Here is a 9962-nt window from a genome sequence, read left to right as displayed (position 1 = left end):
TTTCCATGTGAAAATATTAGTGTTCATGTGTTCCTTGATTTCTTATGTGTTGAGTTGATATCTTTCTATTGCATGCATGCTGATGAACACTTGGATAAACAATTTAATGAATTAGATTAGCAGTATAATTTTAGTTATTACCGGTATTGTTTACGAGTTGTTTTAAAAGAAGTTTGTGGTGGTTGTTAAAGTTTATAAGTTTATTGTTATAAATGATTCACCCCCCTCTCAGTAATAAACTGGTTCCTCACAAATAACAGATACATGCTTGGTTTCAAGGACATCTTGTGTAAGAGTTTGTTTTATTTGGTTTTGAGAATGTATACCCCATCTAAGACATATATCAAATGTTGTATTTGGTTTCGAGCATGAAGCATTTTGTATAAGAGTTTGTTTCCTCTAGTTTCAAGAATGAATGCCTCATTTAAGACATGCAAAATAATGGTACAATATAGTACAAAGAGGGAAATATAGGTATCCCCCCCTCATCCTTAAGATGTCAACATAGCCCTATGTTAATGTCTAAAGGAAGCTAATAACAAGGATACCAAACTTCAACACCAAGGAGATATTCTTTAGGCAACAATGTCGTAAATTCAAGCTAAAGAGGTAAAACTCTTCAAGCAAGGATAAGATAGTTGAAAAAGAGATATCTTGCAACAAGTGTAAAGAGGATCCTTGGAGGTGAAAAGATATTTTCTCGAAAGATATCTACCTCCAAGAGGAGTTCTTGAATAAATATAACATCTTCTACCAAAAGAAAGGAAGGAGAAAAAGATTACATACCTTCCTCCTATTGCTAGGTGAAAGAGATTCTTGATGAAGGATGACACACTTTTGACCCAATGTGAAGGGGTAAGTTTATAATAGATATATATTTCCAAGTGAAGAAGAGTTTGTAGACAAGGACTTACACCTCTTGCATAAGAGATAATCCTTGTGTAAACAACAACTTCACACAAGTAATAACATCAAATCATAAACAAACACCACTCGACAAAAGTAAAGTGGATCCTTAGAGAGGATATGAGGAAGATATCATTTCCCCCCAAGTGTAAGAACAATGAGAGGAATTATACAATTTATAAGGGTAGATTAAACATAAGAAAATGCACATTGTACCCACATGAATAAATATCCAATTCAAGAAAAGACATTAAGATATGTAAAATGCAACTCTAAAGAAGAGGTAATCTTTAAAGAGAGAGAAAAAAAAAGAGAAAAGAAGGAAAGATCACAGATTCTCCTAAGGAGGAATCAGCCATAAGAGAAATATAATTTCATGCAAGAAATGATATCAAAGTATGAAAAATGCACCCCTAAAGGGAATACTGATACTTTAGATAGACAAAGAAAAGAATAAGGTTCTTGCCCCCAAAGTATAGAGGCAAGAATGGACCATGTTGCTGTCCCAAGATGTTTGAAATTGGAAAAAGCATCACCTCTAATGACAAAGAGCCCCCAATTAAGTTAACTACTTGTGTCATAGGGTGAGCAGTAACATGGATGGTGAGAAGAGTGTTAAGGCACTAGTTTCTCACCAAGAAAGAGAGCAATATGAGTGGAGAGATTTATTTGAGCTTTATCGAATTCTTCTTGAACAAATTATTTAAATGCTTTACATTTTCCAAGAGAATGAAAATAACTACGATAAAAAAAGAAATTCTCATCACCTTCTTTATGCTTCTTGGTATATTTTACAAAAGGAAAAACAACATTCTTGTCATACTTTAATTTTCCAAAAGATTCTAGTTGCTAACCTTTCTTAATCATCAATATAGTTAGACCTTATCTCTTGTGACGTAGGACAAGGGTTGCTAGAAGAAGAAGGATTGTCATCTATAATTTTAACTATGCCTCTATCAATAAGTTCTTTCATTCCAATATAAAAATGAGGACAATCATTGGTAGTGTGATCATTAGTTTGGTGATATGAACAAAAAAGAGGTTTTGAAGAAGAAGCACTTTTAGCTAAATGATAATCTTGTTGTCTTGCAAGATGGTCTTTGAAATATTGAATCCTAAGGAGGTCATCCATAGGAGATTTGTTGTCATTTCCTAGGCCTTCTATGCTAGCTTGTGTAGGAGAGTTTATAGTGACTCAAATTCCTTGTTCAAAATTTTTGAGTCCTCATCCTCAAAAACCTTGTTTTGATATTATGTTAAAGCCACTCGTATAATAATCTTTTAATTGAAAAGGGGGAGGAAAATTACAATAATTTTCTTTGAAGTTTGTAGTGTAAGTGTGTTTATAAGGAACAAAGGGATTAGTAGATGAAGAAGGAATATCTTGTGGAGGAGGGTTTTCCTTTCTTTCATCATGCATATCCTCTTTGGTAGATTGAGAAGGAAGATCCTTAGCATCTAAGGCCTCATCTTTGATTAATGTTATGTTGGGAGATAGATCATGAATAGAATGCATAACATCATTTTCTCTACAAATGTTTTTTTTGGCATTTGTGCAGAGCTTGATGACATGATGATATTGTATGTTGTCATTGATGTCAATATGCTGAAGAGTGAACTAGAATATTGAAGTAAGCAAACTGGCAAGAGAACTAGTATGATGTTGTGAATCGGTATATGTTTGTTCAAGTGAAGTGGTATGTTGGAATGAGAACCGGTATGTGGAAGTTTTGTATCGGTGTTTCATTTGGTATGAATACCGGTTGGTAGTCTCAGCCTTAGGGTTTCCGGTTGATGCATTTCAAGTCTGTGTGATTCGACCGATGACATCCTATGATGGGTTAGCATTAAGATGAAAATCAGATCATGTTGCCACATCAGCCTTGTGCACGCGAAGGATTTCCTTGACGATATTGCATGGAGATTGATCCTATCTACCTCAGGAATGTGCGAAGTCTCTGTAAACGGTGGAGAGCGCATGATGGGTTATCAACTTCCTGAAGAGACAAAGAATGAATGATGGAGAACATCTTGAGATGTGTTCAAGATTATTTTACACTATGCAAAGTGCTTGAACGGTCAGGATTGGACCGATTGTATTGATAACCTAAATGTTTAGGGTTTAGGGTTTATGCTACTGACCTATCTGTTTCCTATAAGGTCGATGATGATTTGCATTGTGAAGTTGTAGGCAAATGTTATGTGTGTATCCCAGTAAAGAGATACTTGATTCTTGCCAGACCGGAGAAGTGTGTTGTTACCTACAAAGTGTTATTGTAGAAGTAAAGGAGCTAAAGTGGATCTGCCTTGGCATTGTGTGCTGTTATCAGATCAATGTATTACCTGTTGACTTCTAATCATTCCAGCAGTTGGAAAATCCCTTAACCAGGTAGCTTTAACAAGCTTTTGTGTAAATACTTTAACAAGATGACTCAATTCAATGAGTTCTTCAATGAGGTAACCTTTAACAGGGTTCTAAACTTTAACCGTGTATTTAGCCATCCCTTAACCTGGTAATCCCTAGCAGGATTGGTTCCTAGCAGAACCTATTGTAAAAGTCTTTAACCAAACTAGGCTCCTATTAGAGCAGACTTCAGAAGAGTTCAAATAATAGCTTGTGGGTATTCATCCCCACCGTGGTTTTTCCCAGTTGGGTTTCCATGTGAAAAATCAGTGTGTCATGTGTGATGCTTTTCATGTGATGGTTTAGTGTTTTATGTTAAGTGGTAATGCAAGTTGATTCAATGATCATAAGTATTTCTGATGTATTACTTGCTTAAGCTTTTGGGTGAAGTTGTGATAAGGTATTAGGTCTTGAATTGATCTAGGTGTTACTAGTTTGAGTTTTACACAGTCTCACTATGCTTTACCGATAGTACCCTGACTTAGATCGGTAATGTTGTTTACCAGTTAGTGCAGTCTCTGTTGTTTGAGTTGAGGAGAAAGTTTTTGTCTGTACTGATTCAGCCTTCCCTCTCAATACCTATTGTATAGTTATTGTTCATCATTATTCATCAGTTTTGATAACTAAGATAGGGTCTAGGAGAATAAGGAGGATCTAGAGAGATGAAAACACCAATATTTTGATCTTGCCCCCCCTGCGCTAGGGTATGTGTATGAGAAGAAGATGAAATCATGTTTCTCTTCAATGATTTATCTCCATTAGAGAGATCATTGATAGGAGTATTAGCTCTTTCTTTATTCACATTAGATATCCTAGGAGAGGTACAAGTATTAGGTTTTTCATTAGCATCTCTAGAATTGGGATCTACAAAAGCTTTGAGGTGATCTACATATGAAATGAATTTTCCCCAAAACATGTTCATAAAACAAAATTAACTATAAATGAAAGCTTTGAGATCAAATTGATTGAAAGGAAGGATTTTTGAAACTCTAAAAACACAATATGCCAAAGTGCTATGAATGAAAAGAAGCAATGTGAAATGAAAGAAGCCATTATCCACAACATGATTTTGATAAATATAAGTGAAAAGAAAGGTAATCATATGTGAAATAGAAAATAAATCAGATCTATTATTTGTCTCATTATGAATGTTTAAAATTAGATCTGAAAAATTGATGTGAAGAATGAAGCAACTCTCAAATCAAATTAACCAAAATAAATTAGGGTTTTTATTAATTAAACCTCTAAATTTATGTAACTTGATTAAAATGAGATCCATGAATTTGAATTTGGATTTTGAGATGTTTCTAAGTCAGATTTGAGACAATTAATCCAATTGAAACAATCCACAAGCTCAATTTTAGAATTAAAAATTAGGGTTTTTGTGAAATTAACCTCTAAATTTTTTAAATTCAATTGGAAATTAAACTTGTAAATGTAAATTTGAATTTTAAACTGCATAAACACTCAGATCTAAGAACATATATTAGAAATAAAGGTTTAAGATGTTGGGTTCACTAAAATGTAATGGTGAAAAATTAGGGTTTCCACCATTAGATGTATGAAAACCACTAATTTTATGACTTGGGGACCAATACATTCAAAAGAGGGTTCCAATCCAATAGATATAGTCACAAACCAACAAGGATTAGGACTGTGAATTCTGATTGGATTGGGGGTTTTGATGATTTAACCTCTTTTGTAAATTGAATTGTTGGAATTAGGGCAAATATGCTAAAATGAAGGTGAAAATGCGGTAATAGTAAGCTACAGTTGTGGGATTGAGCCATGAACCTAGATCTGAGCAATGTAAGAAGATTTAGACCCGCTCCCCAAAAGAGTTCCCAAAATGTCGGGACCATGTTGCTGGTCGCCCTAGTCCTCCAAAAATTTTGCACTCCAATGAGGGAGCGATTTGTCACTGTAAATAATTCTTATTCTAAAGATCACAGCTCTGTACCTGTACCCTACACACAAAAAGAAGGGGAAATAGGTTAGGAAAACCCCGGTTTAGGAATTAACCTTGAATGAAATTTTGTAAATACTAAAATAAATAATGGAAAGATATACCTCTGATCTGCAATGACTGATAATGATACTTTGCTTCTTGAATGAACCACATATGTTATATGAAATGGCATGAACATGACAAAAGCCTAATGCTTGTATATGAATTATGTAATGTTGCTCCACAGTGGATAAATGAAGAATATGCATCCTTGAAGATCTCTATAAATGCTTGATGATGAATGCTTCAATGCTTGAATGATAGATTGCTTGAATATGGATTGATTGGACATCTTTTGATTCTCCTATGATCATGAAATGGGAGGTGGGTGAGTTCACAATAATGGTTCCTACTTTCACCCACGAAGGAAAAACGTGATGGTAGGAAATTTTTTTGGAGGGGGTTCCAGCAAAGTGGGGGTGTTCGAATGAACTACCCTTTGGGGTTCGCTCGAACGCCCCACTTCGCTCGAACCCCCTCTTTCAAGTGAACCGCCTTTAACGCTTATTTATGTCACTTTTTAATTATATTGGGGGGGTTCACTCGAATCCCCTTTCATTCAAACCCCCCTAAAAAGGGGAGGTTCACTTGAACCCCCCTTCGTTCGAACCCCTTTTTTACACTTCTCTGAGACTTTCTATAATTTTTTGTAGATTTTTGGCTTTCAAACATCAAGTTGAAGGCTCAAATGGAACGATCTTGACAACCCAAAATTTAGTATGGTAGTCCTCGATGAAAGATTTCCAATGATTATAATTTTATTACATATTGAGTTTATTATGAACCTTTTTTTAAATTTTTTTTTACCAAACATATGTTTTTCATCGAACATGAATTTCTCTGTTCAACACATTGGGAAAAATAGTAAACTAATTCAAAAAAATTCTGAAAAATATCTATACCCTAGCTATTGATGTCTTCTTTCTAACAAAAATAAATAAATTGAATTTAAATATATATAGAACAAGTTATGTGTTCAAACGTACACCTATCTCTAAAATATAATTAGTCAGACTTCAAAACTTAATAAAATGAACAATATTCAACATATCACTATTAAACCAACTGCAAGCCTTGGATATTGATGTTACAAACTAAAATTCAAAAGAACTGAGTTTTTATCATTTATAGAAAAAAAGTTATGCATTTCAGGAGGCACATCACTCTTAAAAAATGTAGTTTGTTGTAAAAAACTACTTTTTGAGGGAGATGGAAATTTTTTAAAAACAATCTTTAAAAAAATTTGAAAAATATATATAGAATCTACAAACAAAATGCTACAAATCATTAATTTACATCATCTTCAAATTCTTAATAGTTTAAAATTTATAGTTGTCGGAAGTTGAAGATTATTTTATAAATGTTCATCTCAGTGTCAAAAGTGGCAAAAACGTGGGAACCATTATTGTGAGTTCACCCAGGGATGGACCTCCTTTTATACTTGCCTGTCAAAAAACATCTTAATTTTCTGACATAGGTCGACATGGAGATCACATTCCTGCTAGCTTATTGTGACTGTTAAGAGGGGCCAAATTAAGGTCCCAATTAAGAGGACCGTGACACCATGCTCTAGTCTTATCCCATTTAAGGGTCATAACAAAGAGGCCATGTGATGTGCAAAGAGAATAGGAGGCTGGATTCGAATGGTATGAGTAGAATTAGGTCCCAGTCTGGCTTTGGGACATGAACATTGAGATGAGGGCCCAAATGTGGACCAAATTGTAAGGGAGTACAATTTAGGACACTACACGGACCAAGCAACCTGAATACCATCAACAGTGTTTGAAACCTTTGCCTATTCTTTACATTGTTTCTTGGTGCCATGTGGGACCAAAGACCTGAGCAACACTAAGGAATTGGTATTATTCGGGCCCTTGTGCCTGAATGATATGGCTGCTTTATTGTTTCAGGTTGGTCTCATGCGGGTCCATAGATGTGGACAACACCAAGAGATGGTGTTTCTCGGGCTTGTGAAGCTGAACATCACCTCTCATTTGTTATATGTCCTAGTGTATGTTGGGTCTATAAACCCAATACACACACATGTTGGTTTACCCTTTTTGGGTGCTAATCGGGTCTATAGACCTAATTCACACCAAAGCCATGTTCTACCCTAGTTGTAAATCGGGTCTATAGGCCTGATTGACACCAACACTTAGAAATTTTTCTAAGTGTAAATATGTGACATAAATGGATTACTTAGAATTTTCTAAGTATGAATGTGAAAGTTTCATCTATGAAGGACCTTTAAAGACAATATTTTCTTAGTATTTTCTTGAGAATGTTTGGGCTAATTTGAAGACATTTTCTCAAACATATTGTAGTCACAAATATCAGATGACTTCACCTTCTCCAAGTCAGAAGAAGATAAAATTTAATTAGCAAGACCCACATCCTACCTTTCCACAATCTTCAGTGACCCCTAATATTAAACATATTTGAGATACAGAGATAGGTCATGTTGACTTAGAAGAGTTTCTCAAAAGAGTGGAGAATCCTCCAAATTACTATTTGATGGTTCTACTATAAATAGTGGTATACATCAAGTTGCAACTTTTCCTATGCATAATCTTGAGTTCGTCCTTGCAGTGGCGAATTGGTTTGATCCTATGAGAAAAAGTGTTAAGGATGTTGATGGAAATAAAGTGTTGGTCTTGGATGAAGATCTCTTTGATCATTGTTCAAGTGTCCAGACATTGATTCTTTTGCCAACCTGGATATGGAATCAGCTGAAGTATATTATGAGAAGAATTTAGATAGGCATAGAAATAATATTGATGACAACAGGTTGAAAACTCCTAGGCCTACCATTGCAAGTGGCCCAATACAATTAATAGGAGTGGTTTCATAGAGGAGGTGAATGATCTAATCACTATCCTAAGAAGGATTAAAATTTAACCCACTTTAGATACATATTATGTATGGATGTATTTGTACATTCAAGTCATAAGATAGAACAATAAAAAAAAATATTGGGGTAGGAAAATTAGCGATGCACTCTATGATCAACTCACCAAGGTTCTTACTACCTTGAAGTTTTATATGACTTCATATTTGGTATATGCAACAAAAACTATGAGGAACTTTCTAGGTTTATCTACAAAAGGTGATAGAAGATTTTTCCCTATTTGGAAAAACTATCCACAATTGACTTTGAAGCAAAGTCAATATCATTTTAGAAGAATCAATGATGCATTCTTTGGCCATTTCTTTTATTTGTTTGATAAGAGTCTTGAATATAAAAGAGTTTTAGATAAAGCTTGGGAAATGGTGAATAAGTATGGATGCATGTTCTTCCAATTTCCTACCTTCACTTACCTAAGAGTTGGTTGTTTTATGGACCAACCATTCATGCTTCCCAGGTACCCATCCGATAAAATTGTCTTGATGGAATTGGTACAACAAATGGTTTATGTTCATGAGAGGCAGTCAAGTTCACATAGGCCAGGTTTCAAATTCTCTTTATCCACTAGAAGATATTCAATCAATTTAGTTTTTAAGGCTAGAGCCATGAATGAGGAAATGATAAGAGTTACAATGAGGTTCTTTAGAGCTTGAAAAGATTTTGATTATAGGAGTATGAAGAAGAAATTGAAAAGGTCTTATACTCATGTCCATAAAATTGAAGATGAATGTGTAGATCATAGAACAAAAAAAGAGATTAGGAAACTTGATTATTGTCATCTTACCAAAGATCAAATAATCAATTTCAATTTGTATGATATACCAAAATACATTGAAGATGATGGTAATGTCCTTGAGCCTGTATACGAAGTTAAGAAAACTAAAAATTCTCCTCTTCCTTTGATCCAATGGTCACAAAAGAAAGTTGTGCCTATAAAAGATCATTTAAAAAAGATCCTTTCAAACACAAATATGTGGCTTGTGTCAAAGGAAATTCATCTTAAAGTTTTTAATACAGGTTTAGAAGAAGATATTGCGGAACCAATTGGGAAGAAGTCAAAATTGAGAGCAAAGAACAAACAAGATCCCAATGCCCCAACTGTTGCTCCTAGATTCAAATTAATAGGGGGTAAAGGTAAAGGTAAGGAGAAAGATGAAACATATGCTCTTAGTAGACAAGAAGAAAAGGAATTATAAGTTTTAGGTGAGCACCTAGACTATGAACATCCAGATTTAGATGTTGAAGATCAAATTGAAAATCAACCTACAGAAGAAGAGCATATTGAAGAATTGGAAGAAAAATTTGACGAAGAAACTTTTCCAGAGACTTAAAAGGATGGAGCACCAGAGAAGATTTCAGAACAAGTTTCTTAGGCACCTAATTTGGTAATGGTCATTTCATCTTCACAAGTTTCTATTCCTACTTCTGTACCTTTTGGATCAATAGTTTCATATTTACCCACTGTTGAACATAACGGAATACTGAGAGGGGGGGTGAATTAGGATTCCCTAAAAAAATCACAATCAAATTTTAAAACTTCAATTAACCTTAGCATAAAATGATATATGCAATAGAAATGAAATGCAAAACATACACATCCACAAGAGAGACACCAAAAATTTTATACGTGAAAAACCAAAATGGGAAAAACCATGGAGAGGGTTAACTCTCAAGATAATATAACTAGTTATATAGGATTATAAAGGTTCACTATCGGAGGGCTCAGTGCCCAGATTACA

This window comes from Cryptomeria japonica, chromosome 3, assembly GCF_030272615.1.
Source record: "Cryptomeria japonica chromosome 3, Sugi_1.0, whole genome shotgun sequence".
In the NCBI taxonomy this organism is placed as follows: Eukaryota; Viridiplantae; Streptophyta; class Pinopsida; order Cupressales; family Cupressaceae; genus Cryptomeria; species Cryptomeria japonica.
The sequence above is the reverse complement of the archived record's forward strand: the minus strand, read 5'-3'. Positions refer to the sequence as shown.